Here is a 19560-nt window from a genome sequence, read left to right as displayed (position 1 = left end):
TGCAGTCCCTAAGGAGTGTGTAGTGAGGAACAGCAGGCTGCGGAGCCGGGCAGTCATGGTTATGTTTCATGGGCATCCCTCTCTTTTGTCTCTTTGCATACGCATGGCAGGTCGGGTTTCCTCGGACGGATTGAGGGTTGCCTCCGGCTCTTCTGGCTGTGGGAAGATACCCAGGGAGGACGGTGAACACCCGCATGCCCGTGCCCTCTGTTACCTGAGTGTGGCCCTTCATGGCTGACGATGGTAAGAGTCTCCTTGCCCAGAGTCACCGAGGTTGCTCCTTGCCAGGTGAGGGTCACAAGCGTGGATCTATGATGACTCCCACAAAAACATTCCTTGGAAGCTGAACAAAATGAGTGAAAACTCTATACCGTCGTTCTCATCGAAACTGAGGTCCACCACGTAGCCCAGGGGGCTGCAGTGAATTTGGTGGTGGAGGGGAGAACCCTGTGCCCCTTTTTCGACGGGGGCTCTGTGGGAATGGACCCTGGAAGGGAAGGCTCCTTCCAGCCGAGTTCAGGTGGCTTTAGGCTCCGAGCCTGTTGTCCTCTGCGTGTCAGTCCTCGTTTGGTTTCAGCATGCATGTGTGATGCAGAGCTCAGGACGTTGAGGAAGACCTAGGCCTGCCCGGGATTATATCTTAGTGGGTGTTCGGCTGTAGGGTTCATCTGTACTAGGAGGTTCTGGGCCATGGCACAGGAGAAGAAGTTTTGTCCTCTTGTGGACTGGAGATGCTTATTCCCAGGCCAGTGGAACCATGCCGGTCTGCTGGGTCTTCCAGTGAAAATTGAGGAGCACTTTAGGTGGAAGGCGGAAGGAGACCCAGCGCAAAGCATGGGAGAGACTTCTATAGTGCACAGGGGCCTGGTGTTTCCGGGAATGTGGAGGGTTTTCTCGTTTTCCGGAAATGCTACAGTGTTGCCAATGGTATTGTCCCACAATGTTGGCAAGAGCGTTTGTCCACCAAGGGAAGGAAGGGTGGGTCTAAAGAGGGACCACCGACTGGATGAGTAGATGGCCATTTGAGGGAATGCAAATGGAGAAACTGGGTCTTACCACAAGCCGGTTTTGGCTGCAACTTCTGGGAATGGATCCTCCTGATAGATGGTTGACTCTCGAGTTGGGGCATCAGAAGTGTTTCAGGAAAAAGCCTTAGTATCGTTGTGTGCTTTTGGTTTGCCCCTGAGGCTTCAGGTTCGGTGGTTGATGTGCCATATGATAGAGCATATACGCAGTTTGAATCCCGAATGAGCCACTATTGTGGCAGACCTCAGGAATGAATTTTTTTGGAGGAGGCACATGTGAACCCGAGACATCAGCTTCTAGTTTTTGAGCATAGGACCGTCGTGAATGGTTTGGGCAGAGGAAAGGCGTAACTGGGTCCAAAGTAGTTCCTAAGGATTGTTGCCTATGCCTGAAGGAAGTAGAGAGTGATGGAATTCACCTCTTTGCCAAGTGCCTTTCTAGGCGCTGGACAGGCGTTGAGGGTCTCCTCTCCTGCACAATTGTGGGGTACAGGCATCGGATCGTATGGTTGGGACTGGGGCTCCTGTTGGAATCTATGTCATGTGGGGCTCCGAGATGCACGTGGCGATATCCCAGAAAGGCAGGAGGTCTCCAGAGGACGTACTTTCTCAAGTTGGTCCTTCCATGCTTGGACATCCCATGGAGGGAAGGTGTCAGGGTCACATTCGTTTGTAGGGTTGCAAGGAGATTCTCAGATGGGTTTCCTGTGGCTGGAAGAGTTTCCTGGGCAGCTCAGGAGCCCCATTGGAACTGAGATGAGGCAGGCATGGCATAGGAAACTGAAAAGGCTGCAGTCCCTAAGGAGTGTGTAGTGAGGAACAGCAGGCTGCGGAACAGGCCAGTCATGGTTATGTTTCATGGGCATCCCTCTCTTTTGTCTCCTTGCATACGCATGGCAGGTCGGGTTTCCTTGGACGGATTGAGGGTTGCCGCCGGCTCTTCTGGCTGTGGGAAGATACCCAGGGAGGACGGTGAACACCCGCATGCCCGTGCCCTCTGTTTCCTGAGTGTGGCCCTTCATAGCTGACGATGGTAAGAGTCTCCTTGCCCAGAGTCACCGAGGTTGCTCCTTGCCAGGTGAGGGTCACAAGCGTGGATCGATGATGACTCCCACAAAAACATTCCTTGGAAGCTGAACAAAATGAATGAAAACTCTATACCGTCGTTCTCATCGAAACTGAGGTCCACCACGTAGCCCAGGGGGCTGCAGTGAGTTGGGTGGTGGAGGGGAGAACCCTGTGCCCCTTTTTCGACGAGGGCTCTGTGGGAATTGACCCTTTAAGGGAAGGCTCCTTCCAGCCGAGTTCAGGTGGCGTTAGGCTGAGTGTCAGTCCTCGTTTGGTTTCAGCATACCTGGGTGATGCAGAGCTCAGGACGTTGACGAAGACCTTGGCCTGCCCGGGATTATATCCTAGTGGGTGTTCGGCTGTAGGGTTCAGCCGTACTAGGAGGTTCTGGGCCATGGCACAGGAGAAGAAGTTTCGTCCTCTTGTGGACTAGAGATGCTTATTCCCAGGACAGTGGAACCATGCCGGTCTGCTGGGTCTTCCAGTGAAAATTGAGGTCCACTTTAGGAGGAAGGCGGAGGCAGACCCAGCGCAAAGCATGGAAGACCCTTCTTTAAAGCACAGGGACCTGGTGTTTCCGGGAGTGTGGTGGGTTTTCTAGTTTTTTGGAAATTCTTCAGTGTTGCCAGTGGTATTGTCCCACAATGTTGGCAAGAGCGTTTGTCCACCAAGGGAAGGAATTGTGGGTCTCCAGTGGGACCAGCGCCTGGATGAGTAGATGGCCATTTGAGGGAATGCAAATGGAGAAAGTGGGTCTTACCACAAGCCGGTCCTTTGGCTGCCACTTTCGGGAATGGATCCCCCTGATAGATGGTTGGCTCTCGAGTTGGGGCATCAGAAGTGCTTCAGGAAAAAGCCTTAGTATCGTTGTGTGCTTTTGGTCCACCCGTGAGGCTTCAGGCACGGTGGTTGATGTGCCTTCTGATAGAGCATATACGCAGTTTGGATCCCGAATGAGCCACTGTTGTGGCAGACCTCAGGAATGAATTTTTTTGGAGGAGGCACATGTGAACCCGAGACATCAGCTTCTAGTTTTTGAGCATAGGACAGTCGTGAATGGTTTGGGCAGAGGAAAGGCGTAACTGGGTCCAAAGTAGTTCCTAAGGATTGTTGCCTATGCCTGAAGGAAGTAGAGAGTGATGGAATTCACCTCTTTGCCAAGTGCCTTTCTAGGCGCTGGACAGGCGTTGAGGGTCTCCTCTCCTGCACAATTGTGGGGTACAGGCATCGGATCGTATGGTTGGACTGGGGCTCCTGTTGGAATCTATGTCATGTGGGGCTCCGAGATGCACGTGGCGATATCCCAGAAAGGCAGGAGGTCTCCAGAGGACGTACTTTCTCAAGTTGGTCCTTCCATGCTTGGACATCCCATGGAGGGAAGGATTCAGGGTCACATTCGTTTGTAGGGTTGGAAGGAGATTCTCAGATGGGTTTCCTGTGGCTGGAAGAGTTTCCTGGGCAGCTCAGGAGCCCCATTGGAACTGAGATGAGGCAGGCATGGCATAGGAAACTGAAAAGGCTGCAGTCGCTAAGGAGTGTGTAGTGAGGAACAGCAGGCTGCGGAACAGGCCAGTCATGGTTATGTTTCATGGGCATCCCTCTCTTTTGTCTCCTTGCAAACACATGGCAGGTCGGGTTTCCTTGGACGGATTGAGGGTTGCCGCCGGCTCTTCTGGCTGTGGGAAGATACCCAGGGAGGACGGGGAACACCCGCATGCCCGTGCCCTCTGTTACCTGAGTGTGGCCCTTCATAGCTGACGATGGTAAGAGTCTCCTTGCTCCAAGTCACCGAGGTTGCTCATTGCCAGGTGAGGTTCACAAGCGTGGATCGATGATGACTCCCACAAAAACATTCCTTGGAAGCTGAACAAAATGAGTGAAAACTCTATACCGTCGTTCTCATCGAAACTGAGGTCCACCACGTAGCCCAGGGGGCTGCAGTGAGTTGGGTGGTGGAGGGGAGAACCCTGTGCCCCTTTTTCGACGAGGGCTCTGTGGGAATGGACCCTTTAAGGGAAGGCTCCTTCCAGCCGAGTTCAGGTGGCGTTAGGCTGAGTGTCAGTCCTCGTTTGGTTTCAGCATACCTGGGTGATGCAGAGCTCAGGACGTTGACGAAGACCTTGGCCTGCCCGGGATTATATCCTAGTGGGTGTTCGGCTGTAGGGTTCAGCCGAACTAGGAGGTTCTGGGCCATGGCACAGGAGAAGAAGTTTCGTCCTCTTGTGGACTGGAGATGCTTATTCCCAGGACAGTGGAACCATGCCGGTCTGCTGGGTCTTCCAGTGAAAATTGAGGTCCACTTTAGGAGGAAGGCGGAGGCAGACCCAGCGCAAAGCATGGAAGACCCTTCTTTAAAGCACAGGGACCTGGTGTTTCCGGGAGTGTGGTGGGTTTTCTAGTTTTTTGGAAATTCTTCAGTGTTGCCAGTGGTATTGTCCCACAATGTTGGCAAGAGCGTTTGTCCACCAAGGGAAGGAATTGTGGGTCTCCAGTGGGACCAGCACCTGGATGAGTAGATGGCCATTTGAGGGAATGCAAATGGAAAAAGTGGGTATTACCACAAGCCGGTCCTTTGAATGCCACTTTCGGGAATGGATCCCCCTGATAGATGGTTGGCTCTCGAGTTGGGGCATCAGAAGTGCTTCAGGAAAAAGCCTTAGTATCGTTGTGTGCTTTTGGTCCACCCGTGAGGCTTCAGGCACGGTGGTTGATGTGCCTTCTGATAGAGCATATACGCAGTTTGGATCCCGAATGAGCCACTGTTGTGGCAGACCTCAGGAATGAATTTTTTTGGAGGAGGCACATGTGAACCCGAGACATCAGCTTCTAGTTTTTGAGCATAGGACAGTCGTGAATGGTTTGGGCAGAGGAAAGGCGTAACTGGGTCCAAAGTAGTTCCTAAGGATTGTTGCCTATGCCTGAAGGAAGTAGAGAGTGATGGAATTCACCTCTTTGCCAAGTGCCTTTCTAGGCGCTGGACAGGCGTTGAGGGTCTCCTCTCCTGCACAATTGTGGGGTTCAGGCTTCGGAGCGTATGGTTGGGACTGGGGCTCCTGTTGGAATCTATGTCATGTGGGGCTCCGAGATGCACGTGGCGATATCCCAGAAAGGCAGGAGGTCTCCAGAGGACGAACTTTCTCAAGTTGGTCCTTCCATGCTTGGACATCCCATGGAGGGAAGGTGTCAGGGTCACATTCGTTTGTAGGGTTGGATGGAGATTCTCAGATGGGTTTCCTGTGGCTTGAAGAGTTTCCTGGGCAGCTTAGGAGCCCCATTGGAACTGAGATGAGGCAGGCATGGCATAGGAAACTGAAAAGGCTGCAGTCCCTAAGGAGTGTGTAGTGAGGAACAGCAGGCTGCGGAGCAGGCCAGTCATGGTTATGTTTCATGGGCATCCCTCTCTTTTGTCTCTTTGCATACGCATGGCAGGTCGGGTTTCCTCGGACGGATTGAGGGTTGCCTCCGGCTCTTCTGGCTGTGGGAAGATACCCAGGGAGGACGGTGAACACCCGCATGCCCGTACCCTCTGTTTCCTGAGTGTGGCCCTTCATAGCTGACGATGGTAAGAGTCTCCTTGCCCAGAGTCACCGAGGTTGCTCCTTGCCAGGTGAGGGTCACAAGCGTGGATCGATGATGACTCCCACAAAAACATTCCTTGGAAGCTGAACAAAATGAGTGAAAACTCTATACCGTCGTTCTCATCGAAACTGAGGTCCACCACGTAGCCCAGGGGGCTGCAGTGAATTTGGTGGTGGAGGGGAGAACCCTGTGCCCCTTTTTCGACGGGGGCTCTGTGGGAATGGACCCTGGAAGGGAAGGCTCCTTCCAGCCGAGTTCAGGTGGCTTTAGGCTCCGAGGCTGTTGTCCTCTGCGTGTCAGTCCTCGTTTGGTTTCAGCATGCATGGGTGATGCAGAGCTCAGGACGTTGAGGAAGACCTAGGCCTGCCCGGGATTATATCTTAGTGGGTGTTCGGCTGTAGGGTTCATCTGTACTAGGAGGTTCTGGGCCATGGCACAGGAGAAGAAGTTTTGTCCTCTTGTGGACTGGAGATGCTTATTCCCAGGCCAGTGGAACCATGCCGGTCTGCTGGGTCTTCCAGTGAAAATTGAGGAGCACTTTAGGTGGAAGGCGGAAGGAGACCCAGCGCAAAGCATGGGAGAGCCTTGTATAGTGCACAGGGGCCTGGTGTTTCCGGGAATGTGGAGGGTTTTCTCGTTTTCCGGAAATGCTACAGTGTTGCCAATGGTATTGTCCCACAATGTTGGCAAGAGCGTTTGTCCACCAAGGGAAGGAAGGGTGGGTCTAAAGAGGGACCACCGACTGGATGAGTAGATGGCCATTTGAGGGAATGCAAATGGAGAAACTGGGTCTTACCACAAGCCGGTTTTGGCTGCAACTTCTGGGAATGGATCCTCCTGATAGATGGTTGACTCTCGAGTTGGGGCATCAGAAGTGTTTCAGGAAAAAGCCTTAGTATCGTTGTGTGCTTTTGGTTTGCCCCTGAGTCTTCAGGCTCGGTGGTTGATGTGCCATATGATAGAGCATATACGCAGTTTGAATCCCGAATGAGCCACTATTGTGGCAGACCTCAGGAATGAATTTTTTTGGAGGAGGCACATGTGAACCCGAGACATCAGCTTCTAGTTTTTGAGCATAGGACAGTCGTGAATGGTTTGGGCAGAGGAAAGGCGTAACTGGATCCAAAGTAGTTCCTAAGGATTGTTGCCTATGCCTGAAGGAAGTAGAGAGTGATGGAATTCACCTCTTTGCCAAGTGCCTTTCTAGGCACTGGACAGGCGTTGAGGGTCTCCTCTCCTGCACAATTGTGGGGTACAGGCATCGGATCGTATGGTTGGGACTGGGGCTCCTGTTGGAATCTATGTCATGTGGGGCTCCGAGATGCACGTGGCGATATCCCAGAAAGGCAGGAGGTCTCCAGAGGACGTACTTTCTCAAGTTGGTCCTTCCATGCTTGGACATCCCATGGAGGGAAGGTGTCAGGGTCACATTCGTTTGTAGGGTTGGAAGGAGATTCTCAGATGGGTTTCCTGTGGCTGGAAGAGTTTCCTGGGCAGCTCAGGAGCCCCATTGGAACTGAGATGAGGCAGGCATGGCATAGGAAACTGAAAAGGCTGCAGTCGCTAAGGAGTGTGTAGTGAGGAACAGCAGGCTGCGGAACAGGCCAGTCATGGTTATGTTTCATGGGCATCCCTCTCTTTTGTCTCCTTGCAAACACATGGCAGGTCGGGTTTCCTTGGACGGATTGAGGGTTGCCGCCGGCTCTTCTGGCTGTGGGAAGATACCCAGGGAGGACGGGGAACACCCGCATGCCCGTGCCCTCTGTTACCTGAGTGTGGCCCTTCATAGCTGACGATGGTAAGAGTCTCCTTGCTCCAAGTCACCGAGGTTGCTCCTTGCCAGGTGAGGTTCACAAGCGTGGATCGATGATGACTCCCACAAAAACATTCCTTGGAAGCTGAACAAAATGAGTGAAAACTCTATACCGTCGTTCTCATCGAAACTGAGGTCCACCACGTAGCCCAGGGGGCTGCAGTGAGTTGGGTGGTGGAGGGGAGAACCCTGTGCCCCTTTTTCGACGAGGGCTCTGTGGGAATGGACCCTTTAAGGGAAGGCTCCTTCCAGCCGAGTTCAGGTGGCGTTAGGCTGAGTGTCAGTCCTCGTTTGGTTTCAGCATACATGGGTGATGCAGAGCTCAGGACGTTGACGAAGACCTTGGCCTGCCCGGGATTATATCCTAGTGGGTGTTCGGCTGTAGGGTTCAGCCGTACTAGGAGGTTCTGGGCCATGGCACAGGAGAAGAAGTTTCGTCCTCTTGTGGACTGGAGATGCTTATTCCCAGGACAGTGGAACCATGCCGGTCTGCTGGGTCTTCCAGTGAAAATTGAGGTCCACTTTTGGAGGAAGGTGGAGGCAGACCCAGCGCAAAGCATGGAAGACCCTTCTTTAAAGCACAGGGACCTGGTGTTTCCGGGAGTGTGGTGGGTTTTCTAGTTTTTTGGAAATTCTTCAGTGTTGCCAGTGGTATTGTCCCACAATGTTGGCAAGAGCGTTTGTCCACCAAGGGAAGGAATTGTGGGTCTCCAGTGGGACCAGCGCCTGGATGAGTAGATGGCCATTTGAGGGAATGCAAATGGAGAAAGTGGGTCTTACCACAAGCCGGTCCTTTGGCTGCCACTTTCGGGAATGGATCCCCCTGATAGATGGTTGGCTCTCGAGTTGGGGCATCAGAAGTGCTTCAGGAAAAAGCCTTAGTATCGTTGTGTGCTTTTGGTCCACCCGTGAGGCTTCAGGCACGGTGGTTGATGTGCCTTCTGATAGAGCATATACGCAGTTTGGATCCCGAATGAGCCACTGTTGTGGCAGACCTCAGGAATGAATTTTTTTGGAGGAGGCACATGTGAACCCGAGACATCAGCTTCTAGTTTTTGAGCATAGGACAGTCGTGAATGGTTTGGGCAGAGGAAAGGCGTAACTGGGTCCAAAGTAGTTCCTAAGGATTGTTGCCTATGCCTGAAGGAAGTAGAGAGTGATGGAATTCACCTCTTTGCCAAGTGCCTTTCTAGGCGCTGGACAGGCGTTGAGGGTCTCCTCTCCTGCACAATTGTGGGGTTCAGGCATCGGATCGTATGGTTGGGACTGGGGCTCCTGTTGGAATCTATGTCATGTGGGGCTCCGAGATGCACGTGGCGATATCCCAGAAAGGCAGGAGGTCTCCAGAGGACGTACTTTCTCAAGTTGGTCCTTCCATGCTTGGACATCCCATGGAGGGAAGGATTCAGGGTCACATTCGTTTGTAGGGTTGGAAGGAGATTCTCAGATGGGTTTCCTGTGGCTGGAAGAGTTTCCTGGGCAGCTCAGGAGCCCCATTGGAACTGAGATGAGGCAGGCATGGCATAGGAAACTGAAAAGGCTGCAGTCGCTAAGGAGTGTGTAGTGAGGAACAGCAGGCTGCGGAACAGGCCAGTCATGGTTATGTTTCATGGGCATCCCTCTCTTTTGTCTCCTTGCAAACGCATGGCAGGTCGGGTTTCCTTGGACGGATTGAGGGTTGCCGCCGGCTCTTCTGGCTGTGGGAAGATACCCAGGGAGGACGGGGAACACCCGCATGCCCGTGCCCTCTGTTACCTGAGTGTGGCCCTTCATAGCTGACGATGGTAAGAGTCTCCTTGCTCCAAGTCACCGAGGTTGCTCATTGCCAGGTGAGGTTCACAAGCCTGGATCGATGATGACTCCCACAAAAACATTCCTTGGAAGCTGAACAAAATGAGTGAAAACTCTATACCGTCGTTCTCATCGAAACTGAGGTCCACCACGTAGCCCAGGGGGCTGCAGTGAGTTGGGTGGTGGAGGGGAGAACCCTGTGCCCCTTTTTCGACGAGGGCTCTGTGGGAATGGACCCTTTAAGGGAAGGCTCCTTCCAGCCGAGTTCAGGTGGCGTTAGGCTGAGTGTCAGTCCTCGTTTGGTTTCAGCATACATGGGTGATGCAGAGCTCAGGACGTTGACGAAGACCTTGGCCTGCCCGGGATTATATCCTAGTGGGTGTTCGGCTGTAGGGTTCAGCCGTACTAGGAGGTTCTGGGCCATGGCACAGGAGAAGAAGTTTCGTCCTCTTGTGGACTGGAGATGCTTATTCCCAGTACAGTGGAACCATGCCGGTCTACTGGGTCTTCCAGTGAAAATTGAGGTCCACTTTAGGAGGAATGCGGAGGCAGACCCAGCGCAAAGCATGGAAGACCCTTCTTTAAAGCACAGGGACCTGGTGTTTCCGGGAGTGTGGTGGGTTTTCTAGTTTTTTGGAAATTCTTCAGTGTTGCCAGTGGTATTGTCCCACAATGTTGGCAAGAGCGTTTGTCCACCAAGGGAAGGAATTGTGGGTCTCCAGTGGGACCAGCGCCTGGATGAGTAGATGGCCATTTGAGGGAATGCAAATGGAGAAAGTGGGTCTTTCCACAAGCTGGTCCTTTGGCTGCCACTTTCGGGAATGGATCCCCCTGATAGATGGTTGGCTCTCGAGTTGGGGCATCAGAAGTGCTTCAGGAAAAAGCCTTAGTATCGTTGTGTGCTTTTGGTCCACCCGTGAGGCTTCAGGCACGGTGGTTGATGTGCCTTCTGATAGAGCATATACGCAGTTTGGATCCCGAATGAGCCACTGTTGTGGCAGACCTCAGGAATGAATTTTTTTGGAGGAGGCACATGTGAACCCGAGACATCAGCTTCTAGTTTTTGAGCATAGGACAGTCGTGAATGGTTTGGGCAGAGGAAAGGCGTAACTGGGTCCAAAGTAGTTCCTAAGGATTGTTGCCTATGCCTGAAGGAAGTAGAGAGTGATGGAATTCACCTCTTTGCCAAGTGCCTTTCTAGGCGCTGGACAGGCGTTGAGGGTCTCCTCTCCTGCACAATTGTGGGGTTCAGGCTTCGGAGCGTATGGTTGGGACTGGGGCTCCTGTTGGAATCTATGTCATGTGGGGCTCCGAGATGCACGTGGCGATATCCCAGAAAGGCAGGAGGTCTCCAGAGGACGAACTTTCTCAAGTTGGTCCTTCCATGCTTGGACATCCCATGGAGGGAAGGTGTCAGGGTCACATTCGTTTGTAGGGTTGGATGGAGATTCTCAGATGGGTTTCCTGTGGCTTGAAGAGTTTCCTGGGCAGCTTAGGAGCCCCATTGGAACTGAGATGAGGCAGGCATGGCATAGGAAACTGAAAAGGCTGCAGTCCCTAAGGAGTGTGTAGTGAGGAACAGCAGGCTGCGGAGCAGGCCAGTCATGGTTATGTTTCATGGGCATCCCTCTCTTTTGTCTCTTTGCATACGCATGGCAGGTCGGGTTTCCTCGGACGGATTGAGGGTTGCCTCCGGCTCTTCTGGCTGTGGGAAGATACCCAGGGAGGACGGTGAACACCCGCATGCCCGTGCCCTCTGTTTCCTGAGTGTGGCCCTTCATAGCTGACGATGGTAAGAGTCTCCTTGCCCAGAGTCACCGAGGTTGCTCCTTGCCAGGTGAGGGTCACAAGCGTGGATCGATGATGACTCCCACAAAAACATTCCTTGGAAGCTGAACAAAATGAGTGAAAACTCTATACCGTCGTTCTCATCGAAACTGAGGTCCACCACGTAGCCCAGGGGGCTGCAGTGAATTTGGTGGTGGAGGGGAGAACCCTGTGCCCCTTTTTCGACGGGGGCTCTGTGGGAATGGACCCTGGAAGGGAAGGCTCCTTCCAGCCGAGTTCAGGTGGCTTTAGGCTCCGAGCCTGTTGTCCTCTGCGTGTCAGTCCTCGTTTGGTTTCAGCATGCATGGGTGATGCAGAGCTCAGGACGTTGAGGAAGACCTAGGCCTGCCCGGGATTATATCTTAGTGGGTGTTCGGCTGTAGGGTTCATCTGTACTAGGAGGTTCTGGGCCATGGCACAGGAGAAGAAGTTTTGTCCTCTTGTGGACTGGAGATGCTTATTCCCAGGCCAGTGGAACCATGCCGGTCTGCTGGGTCTTCCAGTGAAAATTGAGGAGCACTTTAGGTGGAAGGCGGAAGGAGACCCAGCGCAAAGCATGGGAGAGCCTTGTATAGTGCACAGGGGCCTGGTGTTTCCGGGAATGTGGAGGGTTTTCTCGTTTTCCGGAAATGCTACAGTGTTGCCAATGGTATTGTCCCACAATGTTGGCAAGAGCGTTTGTCCACCAAGGGAAGGAAGGGTGGGTCTAAAGAGGGACCACCGACTGGATGAGTAGATGGCCATTTGAGGGAATGCAAATGGAGAAACTGGGTCTTACCACAAGCCGGTTTTGGCTGCAACTTCTGGGAATGGATCCTCCTGATAGATGGTTGACTCTCGAGTTGGGGCATCAGAAGTGTTTCAGGAAAAAGCCTTAGTATCGTTGTGTGTTTTTGGTTTGCCCCTGAGTCTTCAGGCTCGGTGGTTGATGTGCCATATGATAGAGCATATACGCAGTTTGAATCCCGAATGAGCCACTATTGTGGCAGACCTCAGGAATGAATTTTTTTGGAGGAGGCACATGTGAACCCGAGACATCAGCTTCTAGTTTTTGAGCATAGGACAGTCGTGAATGGTTTGGGCAGAGGAAAGGCGTAACTGGATCCAAAGTAGTTCCTAAGGATTGTTGCCTATGCCTGAAGGAAGTAGAGAGTGATGGAATTCACCTCTTTGCCAAGTGCCTTTCTAGGCACTGGACAGGCGTTGAGGGTCTCCTCTCCTGCACAATTGTGGGGTACAGGCATCGGATCGTATGGTTGGGACTGGGGCTCCTGTTGGAATCTATGTCATGTGGGGCTCCGAGATGCACGTGGCGATATCCCAGAAAGGCAGGAGGTCTCCAGAGGACGTACTTTCTCAAGTTGGTCCTTCCATGCTTGGACATCCCATGGAGGGAAGGTGTCAGGGTCACATTCGTTTGTAGGGTTGGAAGGAGATTCTCAGATGGGTTTCCTGTGGCTGGAAGAGTTTCCTGGGCAGCTCAGGAGCCCCATTGGAACTGAGATGAGGCAGGCATGGCATAGGAAACTGAAAAGGCTGCAGTCGCTAAGGAGTGTGTAGTGAGGAACAGCAGGCTGCGGAACAGGCCAGTCATGGTTATGTTTCATGGGCATCCCTCTCTTTTGTCTCCTTGCAAACACATGGCAGGTCGGGTTTCCTTGGACGGATTGAGGGTTGCCGCCGGCTCTTCTGGCTGTGGGAAGATACCCAGGGAGGACGGGGAACACCCGCATGCCCGTGCCCTCTGTTACCTGAGTGTGGCCCTTCATAGCTGACGATGGTAAGAGTCTCCTTGCTCCAAGTCACCGAGGTTGCTCATTGCCAGGTGAGGTTCACAAGCGTGGATCGATGATGACTCCCACAAAAACATTCCTTGGAAGCTGAACAAAATGAGTGAAAACTCTATACCGTCGTTCTCATCGAAACTGAGGTCCACCACGTAGCCCAGGGGGCTGCAGTGAGTTGGGTGGTGGAGGGGAGAACCCTGTGCCCCTTTTTCGACGAGGGCTCTGTGGGAATGGACCCTTTAAGGGAAGGCTCCTTCCAGCCGAGTTCAGGTGGCGTTAGGCTGAGTGTCAGTCCTCCTTTGGTTTCAGCATACATGGGTGATGCAGAGCTCAGGACGTTGACGAAGACCTTGGCCTGCCCGGGATTATATCCTAGTGGGTGTTCGGCTGTAGGGTTCAGCCGTACTAGGAGGTTCTGGGCCATGGCACAGGAGAAGAAGTTTCGTCCTCTTGTGGACTGGAGATGCTTATTCCCAGGACAGTGGAACCATGCCGGTCTGCTGGGTCTTCCAGTGAAAATTGAGGTCCACTTTAGGAGGAAGGCGGAGGCAGACCCAGCGCAAAGCATGGAAGACCCTTCTTTAAAGCACAGGGACCTGGTGTTTCCGGGAGTGTGGTGGGTTTTCTAGTTTTTTGGAAATTCTTCAGTGTTGCCAGTGGTATTGTCCCACAATGTTGGCAAGAGCGTTTGTCCACCAAGGGAAGGAATTGTGGGTCTCCAGTGGGACCAGCGCCTGGATGAGTAGATGGCCATTTGAGGGAATGCAAATGGAGAAAGTGGGTCTTACCACAAGCCGGTCCTTTGGCTGCCACTTTCGGGAATGGATCCCCCTGATAGATGGTTGGCTCTCGAGTTGGGGCATCAGAAGTGCTTCAGGAAAAAGCCTTAGTATCGTTGTGTGCTTTTGGTCCACCCGTGAGGCTTCAGGCACGGTGGTTGATGTGCCTTCTGATAGAGCATATACGCAGTTTGGATCCCGAATGAGCCACTGTTGTGGCAGACCTCAGGAATGAATTTTTTTGGAGGAGGCACATGTGAACCCGAGACATCAGCTTCTAGTTTTTGAGCATAGAACAGTCGTGAATGGTTTGGGCAGAGGAAAGGCGTAACTGGGTCCAAAGTAGTTCCTAAGGATTGTTGCCTATGCCTGAAGGAAGTAGAGAGTGATGGAATTCACCTCTTTGCCAAGTGCCTTTCTAGGCGCTGGACAGGCGTTGAGGGTCTCCTCTCCTGCACAATTGTGGGGTACAGGCATCGGATCGTATGGTTGGGACTGGGGCTCCTGTTGGAATCTATGTCATGTGGGGCTCCGAGATGCACGTGGCGATATCCCAGAAAGGCAGGAGGTCTCCAGAGGACGTACTTTCTCAAGTTGGTCCTTCCATGCTTGGACATCCCATGGAGGGAAGGTGTCAGGGTCACATTCGTTTGTAGGGTTGCAAGGAGATTCTCAGATGGGTTTCCTGTGGCTGGAAGAGTTTCCTGGGCAGCTCAGGAGCCCCATTGGAACTGAGATGAGGCAGGCATGGCATAGGAAACTGAAAAGGCTGCAGTCCCTAAGGAGTGTGTAGTGAGAAACAGCAGGCTGCGGAACAGGCCAGTCATGGTTATGTTTCATGGGCATCCCTCTCTTTTGTCTCCTTGCATACGCATGGCAGGTCGGGTTTCCTTGGACGGATTGAGGGTTGCCACCGGCTCTTCTGGCTGTGGGAAGATACCCAGGGAGGACGGGGAACACCCGCATGCCCGTGCCCTCTGTTACTTGAGTGTGGCCCTTCATAGCTGACGATGGTAAGAGTCTCCTTGCTCCAAGTCAGCGAGGTTGCTCATTGCCAGGTGAGGTTCACAAGCGTGGATCGATGATGACTCCCACAAAAACATTCCTTGGAAGCTGAACAAAATGAGTGAAAACTCTATACCGTCGTTCTCATCGAAACTGAGGTCCACCACGTAGCCCAGGGGGCTGCAGTGAGTTGGGTGGTGGAGGGGAGAACCCTGTGCCCCTTTTTCGACGAGGGCTCTGTGGGAATGGACCCTTTAAGGGAAGGCTCCTTCCAGCCGAGTTCAGGTGGCGTTAGGCTGAGTGTCAGTCCTCGTTTGGTTTCAGCATACATGGGTGATGCAGAGCTCAGGACGTTGACGAAGACCTTGGCCTGCCCGGGATTATATCCTAGTGGGTGTTCGGCTGTAGGGTTCAGCCGTACTAGGAGGTTCTGGGCCATGGCACAGGAGAAGAAGTTTCGTCCTCTTGTGGACTGGAGATGCTTATTCCCAGGACAGTGGAACCATGCCGGTCTGCTGGGTCTTCCAGTGAAAATTGAGGTCCACTTTAGGAGGAAGGCGGAGGCAGACCCAGCGCAAAGCATGGAAGACCCTTCTTTAAAGCACAGGGACCTGGTGTTTCCGGGAGTGTGGTGGGTTTTCTAGTTTTTTGGAAATTCTTCAGTGTTGCCAGTGGTATTGTCCCACAATGTTGGCAAGAGCGTTTGTCCACCAAGGGAAGGAATTGTGGGTCTCCAGTGGGACCAGCGCCTGGATGAGTAGATGGCCATTTGAGGGAATGCAAATGGAGAAAGTGGGTCTTACCACAAGCCGGTCCTTTGGCTGCCACTTTCGGGAATGGATCCCCCTGATAGATGGTTGGCTCTCGAGTTGGGGCATCAGAAGTGCTTCAGGAAAAAGCCTTAGTATCGTTGTGTGCTTTTGGTCCACCCGTGAGGCTTCAGGCACGGTGGTTGATGTGCCTTCTGATAGAGCATATACGCAGTTTGGATCCCGAATGAGCCACTGTTGTGGCAGACCTCAGGAATGAATTTTTTTGGAGGAGGCACATGTGAACCCGAGACATCAGCTTCTAGTTTTTGAGCATAGGACAGTCGTGAATGGTTTGGGCAGAGGAAAGGCGTAACTGGGTCCAAAGTAGTTCCTAAGGATTGTTGCCTATGCCTGAAGGAAGTAGAGAGTGATGGAATTCACCTCTTTGCCAAGTGCCTTTCTAGGCGCTGGACAGGCGTTGAGGGTCTCCTCTCCTGCACAATTGTGGGGTACAGGCATCGGATCGTATGGTTGGGACTGGGGCTTCTGTTGGAATCTATGTCATGAGGGGCTCCGAGATGCACGTGGCGATATCCCAGAAAGGCAGGAGGTCTCCAGAGGACGTACTTTCTCAAGTTGGTCCTTCCATGCTTGGACATCCCATGGAGGGAAGGTGTCAGGGTCACATTCGTTTGTAGGGTTGGAAGGAGATTCTCAGATGGGTTTCCTGTGGCTGGAAGAGTTTCCTGGGCAGCTCAGGAGCCCCATTGGAACTGAGATGAGGCAGGCATGGCATAGGAAACTGAAAAGGCTGCAGTCGCTAAGGAGTGTGTAGTGAGGAACAGCAGGCTGCGGAACAGGCCAGTCATGGTTATGTTTCATGGGCATCCCTCTCTTTTGTCTCCTTGCATACGCATGGCAGGTCGGGTTTCTTGGACGGATTGAGGGTTGCCGCCGGCTCTTCTGGCTGTGGGAAGATACCCAGGGAGGACGGTGAACACCCGCATGCCCGTGCCCTCTGTTTCCTGAGTGTGGCCCTTCATAGCTGACGATGGTAAGAGTCTCCTTGCCCAGAGTCACCGAGGTTGCTCCTTGCCAGGTGAGGTTCACAAGCGTGGATCGATGATGACTCCCACAAAAACATTCCTTGGAAGCTGAACAAAATGAGTGAAAACTCTATACCGTCGTTCTCATCGAAACTGAGGTCCACCACGTAGCCCAGGGGGCTGCAGTGAGTTGGGTGGTGGAGGGGAGAACCCTGTGCCCCTTTTTCGACGAGGGCTCTGTGGGAATGGACCCTTTAAGGGAAGGCTCCTTCCAGCCGAGTTCAGGTGGCGTTAGGCTGAGTGTCAGTCCTCGTTTGGTTTCAGCATACATGGGTGATGCAGAGCTCAGGACGTTGACGAAGACCTTGGCCTGCCCGGGATTATATCCTAGTGGGTGTTCGGCTGTAGGGTTCAGCCGTACTAGGAGGTTCTGGGCCATGGCACAGGAGAAGAAGTTTCGTCCTCTTGTGGACTGGAGATGCTTATTCCCAGTACAGTGGAACCATGCCGGTCTGCTGGGTCTTCCAGTGAAAATTGAGGTCCACTTTAGGAGGAAGGCGGAGGCAGACCCAGCGCAAAGCATGGAAGACCCTTCTTTAAAGCACAGGGACCTGGTGTTTCCGGGAGTGTGGTGGGTTTTCTAGTTTTTTGGAAATTCTTCAGTGTTGCCAGTGGTATTGTCCCACAATGTTGGCAAGAGCCTTTGTCCACCAAGGGAAGGAATTGTGGGTCTCCAGTGGGACCAGCGCCTGGATGAGTAGATGGCCATTTGAGGGAATGCAAATGGAGAAAGTGGGTCTTACCACAAGCCGGTCAATTGACTGCCACTTTCGGGAATGGATCCCCCTGATAGATGGTTGGCTCTCGAGTTGGGGCATCAGAAGTGCTTCAGGAAAAAGCCTTAGTATCGTTGTGTGCTTTTGGTCCACCCGTGAGGCTTCAGGCACGGTGGTTGATGTGCCTTCTGATAGAGCATATACGCAGTTTGGATCCCGAATGAGCCACTGTTGTGGCAGACCTCAGGAATGAATTTTTTTGGAGGAGGCACATGTGAACCCGAGACATCAGCTTCTAGTTTTTGAGCATAGGACAGTCGTGAATGGTTTGGGCAGAGGAAAGGCATAACTGGGTCCAAAGTAGTTCCTAAGGATTGTTGCCTATGCCTGAAGGAAGTAGAGAGTGATGGAATTCACCTCTTTGCCAAGTGCCTTTCTAGGCGCTGGACAGGCGTTGAGGGTCTCCTCTCCTGCACAATTGTGGGGTTCAGGCTTCGGAGCGTATGGTTGGAACTGGGGCTCCTGTTGGAATCTATGTCATGTGGGGCTCCGAGATGCACGTGGTGATATCCCAGAAAGGCAGGAGGTCTCCAGAGGACGTACTTTCTCAAGTTGGTCCTTCCATGCTTGGACATCCCATGGAGGGAAGGTGTCAGGGTCACATTCGTTTGTAGGGTTGGATGGAGATTCTCAGATGGGTTTCCTGTGGCTTGAAGAGTTTCCTGGGCAGCTTAGGAGCCCCATTGGAACTGAGATGAGGCAGGCATGGCATAGGAAACTGAAAAGGCTGCAGTCCCTAAGGAGTGTGTAGTGAGGAACAGCAGGCTGCGGAGCCGGGCAGTCATGGTTATGTTTCATGGGCATCCCTCTCTTTTGTCTCTTTGCATACGCATGGCAGGTCGGGTTTCCTCGGACGGATTGAGGGTTGCCTCCGGCTCTTCTGGCTGTGGGAAGATACCCAGGGAGGACGGTGAACACCCGCATGCCCGTGCCCTCTGTTACCTGAGTGTGGCCCTTCATGGCTGACGATGGTAAGAGTCTCCTTGCCCAGAGTCACCGAGGTTGCTCCTTGCCAGGTGAGGGTCACAAGCGTGGATCGATGATGACTCCCACAAAAACATTCCTTGGAAGCTGAACAAAATGAGTGAAAACTCTATACCGTCGTTCTCATCGAAACTGAGGTCCACCACGTAGCCCAGGGGGCTGCAGTGAATTTGGTGGTGGAGGGGAGAACCCTGTGCCCCTTTTTCGACGGGGGCTCTGTGGGAATGGACCCTGGAAGGGAAGGCTCCTTCCAGCCGAGTTCAGGTGGCTTTAGGCTCCGAGCCTGTTGTCCTCTGCGTGTCAGTCCTCGTTTGGTTTCAGCATGCATGTGTGATGCAGAGCTCAGGACGTTGAGGAAGACCTAGGCCTGACCGGGATTATATCTTAGTGGGTGTTCGGCTGTAGGGTTCATCTGTACTAGGAGGTAATGGGCCATGGCACAGGAGAAGAAGTTTTGTCCTCTTGTGGACTGGAGATGCTTATTCCCAGGCCAGTGGAACCATGCCGGTCTGCTGGGTCTTCCAGTGAAAATTGAGGAGCACTTTAGGTGGAAGGCGGAAGGAGACCCAGCGCAAAGCATGGGAGAGACTTCTATAGTGCACAGGGGCCTGGTGTTTCCGGGAATGTGGAGGGTTTTCTCGTTTTCCGGAAATGCTACAGTGTTGCCAATGGTATTGTCCCACAATGTTGGCAAGAGCGTTTGTCCACCAAGGGAAGGAAGGGTGGGTCTAAAGAGGGACCACCGACTGGATGAGTAGATGGCCATTTGAGGGAATGCAAATGGAGAAACTGGGTCTTACCACAAGCCGGTTTTGGCTGCAACTTCTGGGAATGGATCCTCCTGATAGATGGTTGACTCTCGAGTTGGGGCATCAGAAGTGTTTCAGGAAAAAGCCTTAGTATCGTTGTGTGCTTTTGGTTTGCCCCTGAGGCTTCAGGTTCGGTGGTTGATGTGCCATATGATAGAGCATATACGCAGTTTGAATCCCGAATGAGCCACTATTGTGGCAGACCTCAGGAATGAATTTTTTTGGAGGAGGCACATGTGAACCCGAGACATCAGCTTCTAGTTTTTGAGCATAGGACCGTCGTGAATGGTTTGGGCAGAGGAAAGGCGTAACTGGGTCCAAAGTAGTTCCTAAGGATTGTTGCCTATGCCTGAAGGAAGTAGAGAGTGATGGAATTCACCTCTTTGCCAAGTGCCTTTCTAGGCGCTGGACAGGCGTTGAGGGTCTCCTCTCCTGCACAATTGTGGGGTACAGGCATCG

General features: G+C 52.9%; 11 non-coding genes across 11 annotated transcripts; all 11 read left to right on the top strand.

The window, feature by feature from the left end:
* Window positions 1-305: 305 nt before the first annotated feature.
* On the top strand, window positions 306-397 carry LOC143386634 (small nucleolar RNA SNORD116). Its single transcript, XR_013089645.2, has one exon. It is a non-coding gene; the product is annotated as a small nucleolar RNA SNORD116 (small nucleolar RNA).
* A 1723-nt stretch (window positions 398-2120) lies between these two features.
* LOC143396077 (small nucleolar RNA SNORD116) lies at window positions 2121-2212 on the top strand. Its single transcript, XR_013090965.2, has one exon. It is a non-coding gene; the product is annotated as a small nucleolar RNA SNORD116 (small nucleolar RNA).
* A 1706-nt stretch (window positions 2213-3918) lies between these two features.
* On the top strand, window positions 3919-4010 carry LOC143386636 (small nucleolar RNA SNORD116). The gene has a single exon (XR_013089647.1). It is a non-coding gene; the product is annotated as a small nucleolar RNA SNORD116 (small nucleolar RNA).
* A 1707-nt stretch (window positions 4011-5717) lies between these two features.
* On the top strand, window positions 5718-5809 carry LOC143641577 (small nucleolar RNA SNORD116). Its single transcript, XR_013155412.1, has one exon. It is a non-coding gene; the product is annotated as a small nucleolar RNA SNORD116 (small nucleolar RNA).
* A 1723-nt stretch (window positions 5810-7532) lies between these two features.
* On the top strand, window positions 7533-7624 carry LOC143386632 (small nucleolar RNA SNORD116). The gene has a single exon (XR_013089643.1). It is a non-coding gene; the product is annotated as a small nucleolar RNA SNORD116 (small nucleolar RNA).
* A 1707-nt stretch (window positions 7625-9331) lies between these two features.
* LOC143396072 (small nucleolar RNA SNORD116) lies at window positions 9332-9423 on the top strand. Its single transcript, XR_013090961.1, has one exon. It is a non-coding gene; the product is annotated as a small nucleolar RNA SNORD116 (small nucleolar RNA).
* Window positions 9424-11130: 1707 nt separating this feature from the next.
* Window positions 11131-11222, top strand: LOC143386583 (small nucleolar RNA SNORD116). Its single transcript, XR_013089597.2, has one exon. It is a non-coding gene; the product is annotated as a small nucleolar RNA SNORD116 (small nucleolar RNA).
* Window positions 11223-12945: 1723 nt separating this feature from the next.
* On the top strand, window positions 12946-13037 carry LOC143386646 (small nucleolar RNA SNORD116). Its single transcript, XR_013089656.1, has one exon. It is a non-coding gene; the product is annotated as a small nucleolar RNA SNORD116 (small nucleolar RNA).
* Window positions 13038-14744: 1707 nt separating this feature from the next.
* On the top strand, window positions 14745-14836 carry LOC143396074 (small nucleolar RNA SNORD116). Its single transcript, XR_013090962.1, has one exon. It is a non-coding gene; the product is annotated as a small nucleolar RNA SNORD116 (small nucleolar RNA).
* Window positions 14837-16542: 1706 nt separating this feature from the next.
* On the top strand, window positions 16543-16634 carry LOC143641575 (small nucleolar RNA SNORD116). Its single transcript, XR_013155410.1, has one exon. It is a non-coding gene; the product is annotated as a small nucleolar RNA SNORD116 (small nucleolar RNA).
* Window positions 16635-18341: 1707 nt separating this feature from the next.
* Window positions 18342-18433, top strand: LOC143396078 (small nucleolar RNA SNORD116). The gene has a single exon (XR_013090966.2). It is a non-coding gene; the product is annotated as a small nucleolar RNA SNORD116 (small nucleolar RNA).
* Window positions 18434-19560: the final 1127 nt, after the last annotated feature.

This window comes from Callospermophilus lateralis, chromosome 3, assembly GCF_048772815.1.
Source record: "Callospermophilus lateralis isolate mCalLat2 chromosome 3, mCalLat2.hap1, whole genome shotgun sequence".
Classification (NCBI taxonomy): Eukaryota; Metazoa; Chordata; class Mammalia; order Rodentia; family Sciuridae; genus Callospermophilus; species Callospermophilus lateralis.
Note: the sequence above shows the minus strand (reverse complement) of the source record. Positions and strands in the feature narration are given on the sequence as shown.